General features: G+C 39.6%; 1 pseudogene; it reads right to left on the bottom strand.

Annotated features, from left to right (window-relative positions):
* Positions 1-3,740: 3,740 nt before the first annotated feature.
* On the bottom strand, positions 3,741-5,518 carry LOC107546141 (cytohesin-2 pseudogene; annotated as a pseudogene).
* Between the last annotated feature and the right edge of the window lie 7,368 nt (positions 5,519-12,886).

The following is a 12,886-nucleotide window of genomic DNA, read 5'->3' on the forward strand; positions in this document are numbered from 1 at the left end:
AACATCTTTAAGATAGTTGTTTTAAAATATTTTTCTAGCCCTAGCTGGTTTTGCTCAGTGGTTAGAGCATCAGACTGAGGACTGAAGGGTCCTGGTTTGATTCCAGCCAAGGGTACATACCTCATTTGCAGGCTCAATCCCTGGCCCTGGTTGGGGTGAATATGGGAGGCAACCAATCAATGTTTCTCTCTCTCTCTGTGTCTCCTTTCCACGCTCTCTGAAAAGCAATGGAAAAAGTATCCTCAGGTAAGGATTAAAATATACATTAAAAAATAATAATAAAGTATTTTTCTAGCATGTCTGCCATCAGGTCTCTTTCAGGATAAATTTTTGTTGATTTTTTTTTCTTTTGAGTGGGCCATATTTTCCTGTACCTTTATATATCTTGTGATTTTTGGTTTTGATGATGATAACCAGACATTTGAATCTAATAAAGTGGTAACTCTGGAAATCATATTTACCTAAATTTGCTGTATTCTGCTATTATTTTTGCTTTTTTATTGTTGCAGTCTGTCTCTGTGCCAAGAATCAGCCTAGGTGTAAACTTAATGTCTTCTCATACCTTTCTCTGGACATATGTGGTCACTTTCTAGTCTTCCCTATATATGCAATTGCTTTAAAATGCCCTTGTTTTGATTGTGTGGTTTCTAAACGGGAAAAAGAGAAAAATAAAGGGGACAACAAAAAGGGGTTAGTAACCAGAGGGGGAAAGGCTGGCAACAATGGGGGGAGGTACTTAGAACAAAATCTTAACTTGCTGAAAATTTGTATATCTTAATGCTGCTTTGGATTTGTTGTATGGTTTCGTTTTGTATTGTTATTTCATTTTGTATTATTCCATTTGTTGTATTATTTCATTCTTTGCACTTTACAGAGAGGTCAGGTTAAAACCAAGTTAGGCAGAATGAAGTTCTTGCAGTAACTTCTAAAGAAGAAAAATACAATTTCTAATACACCTCCAGGGTCACTTAATTTTGCTACAACTTCTCTTCATGGTTCATTGTCTCATCCTAGGGATTAGAAGCTGCCACCTGAGTGAATTTCTCAAAATTTTTAAATAGAAGAATGTCCTTATATATTTAGCATTGTTGCATATTAAAACTAAAATGGCCTGGCCTGGTGTGGCTCAGCGGTTGAGCATCGACCTAGGATCCAGGCGATCGGGGTTCGATTCCCGGTCAGGGCACCTAATCCTAATGCCTGGGTTGCGGGCTGCAGCCGGTCAATGACTCTCCCATCGTTGATGTTTCTATCTCCCTCTCTCCCTCTCCTTTCCTCTCTGTGAAATCAATAAAGGTATATTAAAAAAAAAAAAATGAATTAACAAGGAACCTGTTACTTTTTTCTTTAACACTGTTTCCTTATGATGGAAAATTACTCACAGAAAGCAATGAATCTGGCCAAGCCTTTTTTATCCTGGACATGTTAAAATTGTTTTTATCTATTTTATTTTCCATATATATATAATTTTATGTACATGCAAAAATAGCATTACACAAGTCTCTTGTTATTGTTTTTCAATGCACATATTTCTTGAATAACTGCTTTATTAAAATAGTCCTAAACATTTTTCCACATTTTTATTATTCAACCCTACTTCATAGAAATATATTCAAAACCACTGGTATAACTTTTTGTTAGGTGCATAATGATAGTGGGGATGTGGCATAGTTTATTCAATCATTTCTGTTGATGACATTCACATTGTTTCCAGGTTTTTGCCAGCATGAACAATGCTATAATAAAAACACTTATTTTGTTTCTGTAAACTTTCTTGTTAACTTCTCAGTACTTTATGTGTTTGGCTCTACTTGAAATGTAGTATTTCTGTTTGTTTTTTTAGATGACTATTGCTAAAATAGAGAAAAGGTATTGATTTCTATATATTTTCCTTTATAAGAGGTTGTCCTTGAGAAAGGGCAGTAAGGGTTTTTCATAAGGTATATTATAGGGTTAACTGACCTTTTAAACCATGTGCATGCATAATTTTGATAAAAATTTAAGTACAAAATAATAAATGGTATTGGGGCATCCCTCTTAGTTTCTGATTTTAACTGAAATGCTATAGTGTTTTACCATTTAGGATAATATTTGCTATTTGTTTGGATATATAGTCTTTATCATATTTTAGTTGTTTACTTGAATTCTTATTTACTTAGACTTATTTTTATTTTTTTCATTTTTAAACTTTTTTAAAAATATGTTTTTATTGATTTTAGAGAGAGAAAGGGAGAGGGAGAGAGGGACAGAATCATCCATGACGAGAGAGTCATTAACTGGCTGCCTCCTGCACGCCCCCTACTGGGGATTGAGCCGGAAACCCGGGCATGTGCCCTGACTGGGAATCGAACTTCAACCTCCTGGATCCTAGGTTGATGCTCAACCGCTGAGCCATGCCCGGCCTAGCATAGACTTATTTTTATTATTTAGTATTTATATTGTTATGCATAAATGCTGACTTTATCAAAAGCTTTTCAGCATTTATTAATAATATAATCCTAATATAATAATAATAAATTTTAGTGACTTTTTAAATATTAAACCACCCCTGCATTCCAAAAATAATCTTCACTTAGGTGTAGAGTATGATTCTTTTGTACATTGACAGATTTTCTTTGCTAATGTTTTGTTTAGAATAACTGCCCTGCCAAGTAAAAACTCTTACTTTTTTTTAGTGGTTAAATAATTAATAATTATCAATAGCATGTTGTTGATTACAAATAAGAAGAGAGGTAACAGAAGTAGTGAATTTTCCAAATGGGGAACCAGTATCTGCAGCTGTTGGGTCCAGGGGTCCTGCCACCAGAATGCGGCAGCTCTGTAACAAATAATTGCACCCTGGCCGGGTAGTTCAGTTTGTTAAAGCATTGTCCCCATATGCGAAGGTTTCAGTTCCCGTTCAATCCCATTAGGGCACAAACAAGAAGCAACCAATGAATGCATAAATAAGTGGAACAAATAGGTGTTCTCTCTCTCTCAAATCAATAAATATATAATAAAATTTTTAATGACTTTTTTGTAAAGTTTTTTGTTGTTAATCTTCACCTGAGGATAATTTTTCCATTGATTTTTAGAGAGAGTGGAAGCGGGGGGCAGAGAGAGAGAAAGAGAAACATCAATGTGCAAGAGACACATCAATTGGTTGCCTCCCACACACACCCTGACCGGGATGAGGATTGAACCTGCAACCCAGGTACTGGCCCTTGACTGGGAATCAAACCCTTGGCCCTTTGACACTTTAACCATTGAGTCACACCAGCCAGAGCTTAAGATTTTTAATTGGTTTTTAGAGAGAGCAGAAGGGAGAGGGAGACAGAGAGAAACATCGATGTGACAGCAAAACATCGATTGGCTGCCTCCTGCATTCCCCCTACCAGAGATCAAGCCCGAAACCTGGGCATGTGTTCTGACCTGGAATCTGACCAGCAACCTTTCAGTGCACAGGAGGATGCCCAACCAACTAAGCCATACCAGCCAGGGCAATAAATAGTTTTTTTAATAAATAATTGTGGGCAAAAGGGAAGGTATGCTCCTGCTCCTGCTTCTTCTTTTTCTTTTTTTTAATCCTTACCCAAGAACATTTTTTCCATTGCTTTTCAGAGAGAGTGGAAGGAAGAGAGAGAGACACACACACATATACATCGATTGGTTGCCTCCTGCACAAATTCTGACCAGGCTGGGGATGGAGCCTACAACCAAGGAACGTGCCCTTGGCTGAAATCAAACCCAGGACCCTTCAGTCAGCCGGTCTTGGTTCTCACCACTGAGCAAAACCCGCTAGGGCCCTGCTTCTTGACAGAAATCCACTTCTTCCTTGCCAGCATCCCATGGACGGGGCTCCACCCTCACAGCTGCTTGGATGGACTTAAATCTACTCATCCCTTTCTTCCTGAATGGGGGCAGATATCCAGCACACTACGTGGTTCTCCTCAACCACCTGGCCAGCTGCCTGTTTTGCAGGCTTGGATGAGCTGCTCCTGTTATTGGGGATGTGAAACTCTAAGCAGCTTGGTTTCCAGCAGTCCTCCACCTCTCAAATGCTCAGATTCTCTAGGAAGATGATTCCTCCAGGTTCCTTGTCTGTTTGTCCCTCATGTACTCAAACCAGAGGTAGCTGTCTGTGAGGAGACAGCCCCTCCCCATCTGACTTGAAGAAGGTGTGGGTCAGATCATTCCCATGATCCTCAGAAATCCTAAAGGACTCGTGTTCCTGTGAACTCCTCAGCAGGTCCTGTCCTCGTCGATGCAAGGGTTCAAGGCCCACAAGTCTCCAGGCCTGCTAGTCCTGGATGTTGGGATTGTAAAGCCTGGTATTCAGCATAATTGCCATGAAGAACAGCAGGTAGCATGTGTCCGTGAACTAGAAAACTCTGGAATTACACAGGCAGTATTATCGCTGGGAAAAGGTTTCCATCATCCAGCCAATCTTCTGAGCCTCTCTGGGGAGACTGGAAGCTCCATAGAAATTGCCTGAGGGCCTTTACCAGATTGAGGGTGGTGAGCTCTTGCAAATCCACAATGGTGTGGAGCACTGCTGGGCTCAACTCTTCCCTCTCCCTCGGGTAGTCCCTACGGCTGTCTTGTTCAGGTTCTTGCCCTTATACAGGAAACAGGAGATCTTAAGAGTGTTCTGGAAAAGTTCATTCTCCACCAAGAACTAGATCCCTTTTTTGGGGTCCACGTTGAAGTTCTTCCTCCCCATTGCCATTTCCCAGTTCTTTTAGGAAGGTCTCTACCCTTATTCCCCTCCAGACCCTTCTCGCTCAGAAGATTGGCTTCGTTGAGCTCCTCCCACAGGCATTGAATCTCCACCAGCAGCTCCTGCTTGCGAAGTGGGAAATTCTCCAGCTCCATCCACTCCTCCAGAGTCAGGTCTGGGGACTCTCAGATACCAACCTCCGTGGAGGCTAGGAAAGCCTGCAGGAAGTCCTGGGTGGTCCCATGGGTGGAGCCTGGATTGCCTGGCCTGCGGATGTGGGTGGGTGAGCCTGCTCCAATGCCCCGGGAGCCACTGACCCCTCCTCTGCACCAGTACTCGGTGCAGAAAAGACTCTTCCTTGGTGTCCCAACGGACCTGCCAGCAGGGAGTTTTGTGTCCACATAAGAGATTGGTTGATAGTTTTCTTATACAAGGAAAAAGAAAACTATAGTAAGCTATAATGGAGAAGCCAGAATAACTAGTGATGTAATAAGTCAGAAGATGACATTTAGTGTGAAATATTTACTAGCAAGCCAAATAAAACAATTTAAAAAATCTAAGCACCACGTTCTATGAGTCCATCACATTTGGCATGAAGTGTCAATCAAGATAGATGGAATAATACTACAAAATCAGGATTTTATTACACTTAGAATTGGTATTAGGCAACCACAAGTCTTCCCTGGTAATACCAAGACATTGAACTTCTTAGATATCCAGTGTCAGGTTCCATCCCTATGGAAATAAGCTGTAGGCTTTGCTAAATTTTAACTGAAATGCTTTCATGTTTTATCATTTCATATACCATTACCAATTCATGTAAGCATGGGGAACATTTTAATTATTTTAACCAATCCACAATACCACTGTTGTCAACAAGAGCCCATTTCTAACAACAATTAACAATTAACAATCCATTAATGTCTCCAATAGAAATTAATTTCTGGCATTCGTTATTTAATAAGCAAAATATCTAATGTTGATCAGAGTTAAGACAGCTGAAGTACTTCTGGTAATCCCTTTGGAGTGTGAATTCCAAGTTAGAATGTTAGCTGCTCTAGGGTATAATTTTTATTTAGCATACCCATAATGTCACTCTCTATACTGAAATATTTTAAACTAAATAATAGATATTGTAACAGTGGATTCAAATACCAATTCTGCTGCTTAATAGCTTTGTGAAATTGGATATGAATGTAATTTGATCCCCTTGAAATTCAGTTTCTTTAAGTGTAAAATGAGGATAATACCTTACAGAATGGTGAGAATTAACTAATGCATATGAAAAGGCATTACAAACTCTAAAATAGTCTACAAATGTTAGGCATTATTATTGGATAATAATACCTCAAATAGAGGTTAGGTTCTGCTAAGACCCTTTGAGGATTTGTCTGTTACATGGAAGGTTAGGTGACCTCTAATGTTCATCTACTGTAAATATTACACATGATACTCTCTTCATGTGTAACTTCAAACACAAGGAAAAAAGCAAAGTGAGTAAGTTACAGTGTTCTTAACCCAGAAGGTCAAAATAATTAACTTAGACTGGGACTGGGACTATAACCCTCACCTATGGTATTCCAGTGGAAAATTATTAAATGAGGACAGACTTAATAGATTTAATAATGATAACAAACATTTACCCAATGTTTATTATCTTCCAGGCATGTGCTAAATACATTATCTTATTTAATCCCTACAATAACCCAATAAAGTAGGTATTGTTTTTAAGCCCATTTTAAAGTGAGAAAACTAAAACTTAGAGAAATTAGGTTACTGCCCAAGTGGTGGTAAAGAATTTAAACTCAAGCAGTTGGGTTTTTTTTCAGGTTTTAATACTTTTTATTTGCATATTAAAAATCGTGCATTCCAATAATTAAAATTATTTGAACAACAAAAAAAATGGAACTCTGCTTAAATTGCATTTTACAACCTTCAGGACACCTTGGACCAGCTTGGTTTTTACTTTAGATTTCACTGTTGTCCCACCCAGCTTCTTCCTTCACCAACATGCAAGTTATTTTCCTTCCCTGCCAACCAGACAGGCAGATGGGAGAGACAAGTGTGGCCTTCATTGCCAGTAATTCAGCAATTGTTCTTGACTTATATGCTAAACACAACAGTAAATATATAAATATATAAGTTATATGAGTTATATACATGGCATATGATATATAATATATATGAATACATATATATGACTTTTTCCTGATATTCTGGAACAAGGAGCAGACAAAAATACATGATGTTGCCTACCTTTATAAAAGAAAACATAATACACACACCTGAAACTATACAAAATAATATTGAATATAAACTGTAATTGAAAAATAAAATTTAAATTAAAATTTTTTAAAATAAAACCACCATACATAAACCTTCAGCTAGTTTTCCTGAATTTCAAAAATTAACTCACAGCCTGGCTAGTGTGGTTCAGTATGCTGAATGTTATCCCATGCACTGAAAGGTCATCAGTTCGATTCCTGATCAGGGCACATGCTCAGGTTGTGGATTTGGTCCCCAGTGGGGGTGCATATGGGAGGCAACCAATTGGTGTTTCTCTTTCACATCGATGTTTCTCTCTCTCTCTCCCTCTCCCTTCTTCTTTAAAATCAATAAAAACATACATATAATAAAAAATTATTTCACTAACTCACAAAAGCATTGCAGAAGTGTACCTACATTGTTTTTTCCCTGTCTCATTTCATGTTTCTCCTCATTTCCCTCCTTTTAGTTTTCTCTTTCCCTATGTGTGGTCGATTGTCTGCAAAGATAGCTACCAATTGTTTCTGCCATTCCTATATATGCATGCTACTCTTCTCATCAAGAAGTGGCATCTATTTCCCCACCCCTTGAATCTGGATTGGCCTCTCTACTTGCTTTAACCATGAGAATATGATGAAATAAAACTCTGACAGTTTGGGACTTAGGACTCAAGAGATTTGCAGCTTCTACTTTTCACTCTCTTGGAACCTTGTAGAAAAGTCCAGCTATCCTGATAGTGTGGAAAGAAAAGCTCCAGCCAACAGCAAGCACCAACTGACCAATGTGCAAGGCCATTTTGGATCACCTAGACTCAGCTGAGCCTCCAGAGGACTGTCACATGAGTGACCCCAGCTGATAGCACATGGACAGAAAAACCATACAGCTGTAGCCAGCCAACCCACAAAATAGTAATAACTGTTTTAAGCCACTAGGCTTTTTGGTGGTTTGTTATGTAGCAAAGGCTAATTGAAATATGATGGGCCAGAAACATTTAGATAAAATGGCCACATCCTTGGAAGATGTCTTTAGGAAAAGAGATGACTGTTCTTTTTTTTATTATTTTTTAATTTATTGATTTAGAGAGAGAGGAAGATAGATAGAAAGGAACATCACTTTGTTGTTCCACTTATTTATGCATTCGTTGTTTGATTCTTTTTTTTTAATATGTCTTTATTGGTTTCAGAGAAAGGGAGAGAGAGGGAGAGAGAGAGAGAGAAACATCAGTGATGAGAGAGTCATTGATTGGCTGCCTCCTGCACACCCCTGCTGGGGATCAAGCCTGCAACCCAGGAATGGGCCCTGACCACAAATCAAACAGCGATCTCTTGGATCATAGGTCGATGCTCAACTGTTGAGCCATGACAGCTGGGCCACTGATTGATTCTTGTGTGTGCCCTGATCAGGGATGGAACCCACATCCTTGGCATATCAGAATGATGCTCTACCCAACTGAGCTACCTGGCCATGGCTTTACTGAACGATTTTCTAAAAAACAATTACAGATGTCAAGATGTCATGGCACTTCACATTTTGATCAGCATACATCTCAAAAAAAAAAAGTCAACATGGATGGACCTAGAGAGTGTTATGCTAAGTGAAATAAGTCAGAGAGAGATAAATACTATATGATTTTCACTTACTTGTGAAATCTAAAAAACAAACAAACAAACAGAAACAAACTCATAGATAGGAGAACAAATTGATGGGAGGAGACTGGGGAAAAGTGAAAAAGGTGAAAGGGATTAAGATGTACAAATAGCCAGATATAAAAATAGTCAAGGAGATGTAAAGTACAGTGGCACCTCAGTTTTTAAACGTCTCCGTCAAGGAACATTTCGCTTTACCAATGCTGTAAACCCAGAAGTAAATGCTTTGTTTTTTGAATACACCTCAGAAGTCCAACGTTCCACACCGCTTCCGCTGAGGGCAAGATCCTGAGGCCTAGCTGTTGGCTGTTGATCCCTCGATTTTCAAACTTTTCAGAACTCTGTCTTCCGGAACGGAACACATTCAAAAACTGAGGTACCACTGTACAGCATAGGGAATATAGTCAATAATATTATAATAACTATGTATCGTGTCAGATAGGTACTAGACTTATCACTTTTGTAAGTTATACAAATGTGTAACCACTATGCTGTATACCCAAAACTAATATAACATTGTATGTCAACTGTAATTGAAACAAATTGAAGAAAAAAAAGAAATTTAGGTTGTATCCCACTTACCTTAAAGAAGATCACAGATTTCTCTGATTACATTTAGGTAATAACAATTTCACCCTGCCCAGGTGGCTCAGTTGGTTAGAGCGTAGTCCCAATACTCCAAGGTTACAGTTTTGTTCCTTGGTCAGGGCACATACAAGAATCAGCCGATGAATGCATAAGTAAGTAGAACAACAAATCAATGCACTCTCTCCTTTTCTCTCTCTCTAAAATCAATCAATAAAGAAATTTTGTTTTTTTGTTTTTGTTTTGTTTTTTTTAATATATCTTTATTGATTTCAGAGAGAGGAAAGGAGAGGGAGAGAGAGAGATAGAAACATCAATGATGAAAGAGTCATTGATCGAGCCTGCAACCCGGGCATGTGCCATGACCGGGAATCGAACCCTGATCGCCTGGATCCTAGGTCAATGCTTTAACCACTGAGCCACGCCTGGCCGGGGCGATATAAATTTTGTAAAATCTCAATTCAGTAATAGAAATATGCAAAACTTGAACTCCCTTTCGTATCAGGAACTGTGGAAAACACCAAATACTGAAAACCTAGGCACACATGTGGTAATCCATTGCTGCGACAGGTATTTGCAGAATAGGGGACCTTGAGAAAGCCCTAAAGGAAAGGCCTAGAGATAAAATAGGTGGAATTCACACAAGCCTCTGTTCCCAGACACCCCAAAGCTCCTACTGCTATGTCTTCCCTTCCTCCTTGAAAGCAAAAAATATAATCAAATTTGAAGCCCTAGCCGGTTTGGCTCAGTGGTTAGAGCGTTGGGCCGAGGACTGAAGAAGGGTCTCAGGTTCAATTCTGGGTCAAAGGCACGTACCTTGGTTGCAGGGTCAATCCCGGCCCTGATCAATGTGTCTCTCTCACATTGATGTTTCTCTCTGTCTGTCTCTCCCCCTCCCTTCCACTCTCTAAAAAGATCAATGGGAAAAAAATAATATTCTCCTCTGAGGATTAACAACAACAACAAAAAAATCAAATTTGAAGTTGTAAAGTTCTCCCAATCTCCACCTTAGGGAGGGGCCATGGTAACCACCGAGGAATTACAATATGTTCTATATTATAGCTACTACAGAAATGCATAAAATTTTGATAGGATGTAATGTAAAATATGAAGTAAAACAATACTGCCCACTCTCCTCCCCTCTCCACCCATATTCTCTTGCCTAAGCAAGCAGAGGAGAATAATTTTACCTTTAAGAATCTTTGGGGGGGGGGAGGTGAAGGAGGTCAATGGGGGGAAAAAGGGGACATCTGTAATACTTTCAACAATAAAGATAAATTTTTAAAAAAGAAACTCTGAGGGGAAGCCCTGGCTCAGTACTTAGTTGGTTGCAGCCTTGTCTGGATATGCCAAGGTTGTGGGTTCTATTCCTGGTCAGGGCACATGCAAGACTCAACCAGCCCTTGCCAATGTGGCTCAGTGGTTAGAGCATCCACCCGCGCACTGAAGGGTTGTGGGTTGGATCCCTGGTCAAGGGCTCGTACCTGGGTTGCAGGTTTGATCCCCGACCCTGGTCAGGGCAAGTTCGGGAGGCAACCTATCAATGTCTCTCTCTCATCGATGTCTATCTCTCTCCCTCCCTCCCTCCCTCCCTCCCTTCCACTCACTCTAAAAATCAACAGAAAAGGCCCTGACCAGGTAGCTCAGTTGGTTAGAGCATCATCCTGCTACACCAAGGCTGTGGATTGGATCCCAGGTCAGGGCACACACAAGAATCAACTGCCCAGCCAGGCGTGGCTCAGCGGTGAGCATCGACCTAGGATCCAGGCGATTGGGGTTTGATTCCCGGTCAGAGCACATGCCCGGGTTGCGGGCTCGATCAATGACTCTCTCATCATTGATGTTTCTATCTCTCTCTCTCCCTCTCCTTTCCTCTCTCTGAAATCAATAAAGATATATTTTTTTAAAAAATCAACCAATGAATGCATAAATAAGTGGAATAAGTTGATGCTTCTCTCTCTCTCTCTCCCCCTTCCTCTCTCTAAAATCAATATTTTTTTTAAATTAATGGGGGGAAAAAGCAACTAATGAATGCATAAATGGGTGGAGTAACAAATTTATGTTTCTCTCTTGCTCTCTCTCAAATCAATTAAAAAAAAAACAAAAAACTCTGAAGGGCTGACTCGTAGAGTAGGGAGAACACTGGAGCTTTGAACCACCAAGTTTCTTGAAGGCTTCTGGGCTACTATGGAGAATTCTAAGTGAGGCCCAGAGAACAAGCAATAGGGACCTGGACTACTTAGGGCTTTCTCCAGGATTTAGGAAACTGAGGTGAGCCCTGCCAGCATGGAGTCACGGTTCTATTCCTGGTCAGGGCACATGCCCAGGTTTCGGGCCCAATCCCCAGTAGGGGGTGTGCAGGAGGCAGCCAATCAATGACTCGTTCATCGTTGATGTTTCTATCTGTCTCTCCCTCTCCCTTCCTCTTTCTGAAATCAATAAAGACATATTTCTTAGCCCTGCCGGGTGTGGCTCAGCAGTTGAGCATCCACCTAGGATCCAGAAGATCACGGTTTGATTCCCGGTCAGGGCACATGCTGTGGTTGCAGGCTCGATCCCCAGTAGGGGGGCATGCAGGAGGCATCCCACTGATGTCTCTCTCCCCCTTCTTCTTTCTAAAATCAATAAAAACATATTTTTAAAAATAAAAAATTGTATAATACATGAACATGTCTGAAGTAGAGACTGTTAGTCACCTATCCCAATATCTCTCCATCCTTGTAAATCATACAGTCTTATTTTTAGCTTGGCATATAATCATCTGAATTTAATACTCCCATTTTCCCAGTCTCCCTTGCAGCTAGATGCAGTCACATAAATTCAAGTAATAAAATGCAAGTAGAAAGGTTGTATGGTAGCTTTTGGCAGACTGCTTTAAAAGATTGCTGGCATGTCTTCTCCCTTTTCCTCCAATCTTCCATCCTGCTGCCTGGAACACAAATGCGATGGCAGGAGCTCCAACAGCTATCTTAGGCCATAAAAACAAGGGTCCTAGGGATGAAGAAGTGGAAAACTTAAAAGCCCAGATTCCTGATGATATCTTAGACTCTCCATACCTTTTCCAGACACATAATGTGTATGTACTTCACAATTTTTAAATGGCACTTAAGGACGTCATCCTCAATTTCAGTGAGAATGAGGATAGCCCTGAACTATTCTTGCTTTTAAATATTTCTTTATCCAGCCTCTCATTTTGTGAACTTTGAGTTGCCCTAGAAAACTAAAGCTCAGTACAATATTAGTATACTCATTTTAAGATATGGTGTTTAAAAAATTGAAATGGAGTTAAATATTACTTCAGGACCATTTTTCTAATGTGAGGAATTAAAACAGATAAAGCTTGGATGGGAGTATAGGGAGTATGAACTTTGATAGAAAATAAATCTAGATATAGAAATAATTTAACAATTATCACATTTATCTGTACTCTTTCCTCATATTGATGAAAGCTTTAAATATATTAGTACTTGGTCAGATTTCTATTCATGAGCATCAGGCAGTAAGCCAGATATGCTGAACAGAAAATCTAAAAACATAAGAGGTTCTTTGGCATTTTCCTGAGGATTTCAAAGTCCTTAAAGTTACTTATACAGAAATATATGCTAGATATTATGAGGGAGATAGTAGTTTTATTTCCATGTTGCAGTACCTAACAAACTTGGAAACACAGACCTCAAGTGATATGAGGTGC

The sequence above is a fragment of the Miniopterus natalensis genome, chromosome 2 (genome assembly GCF_054644295.1).
Source record: "Miniopterus natalensis isolate mMinNat1 chromosome 2, mMinNat1.hap1, whole genome shotgun sequence".
Classification (NCBI taxonomy): Eukaryota; Metazoa; Chordata; class Mammalia; order Chiroptera; family Miniopteridae; genus Miniopterus; species Miniopterus natalensis.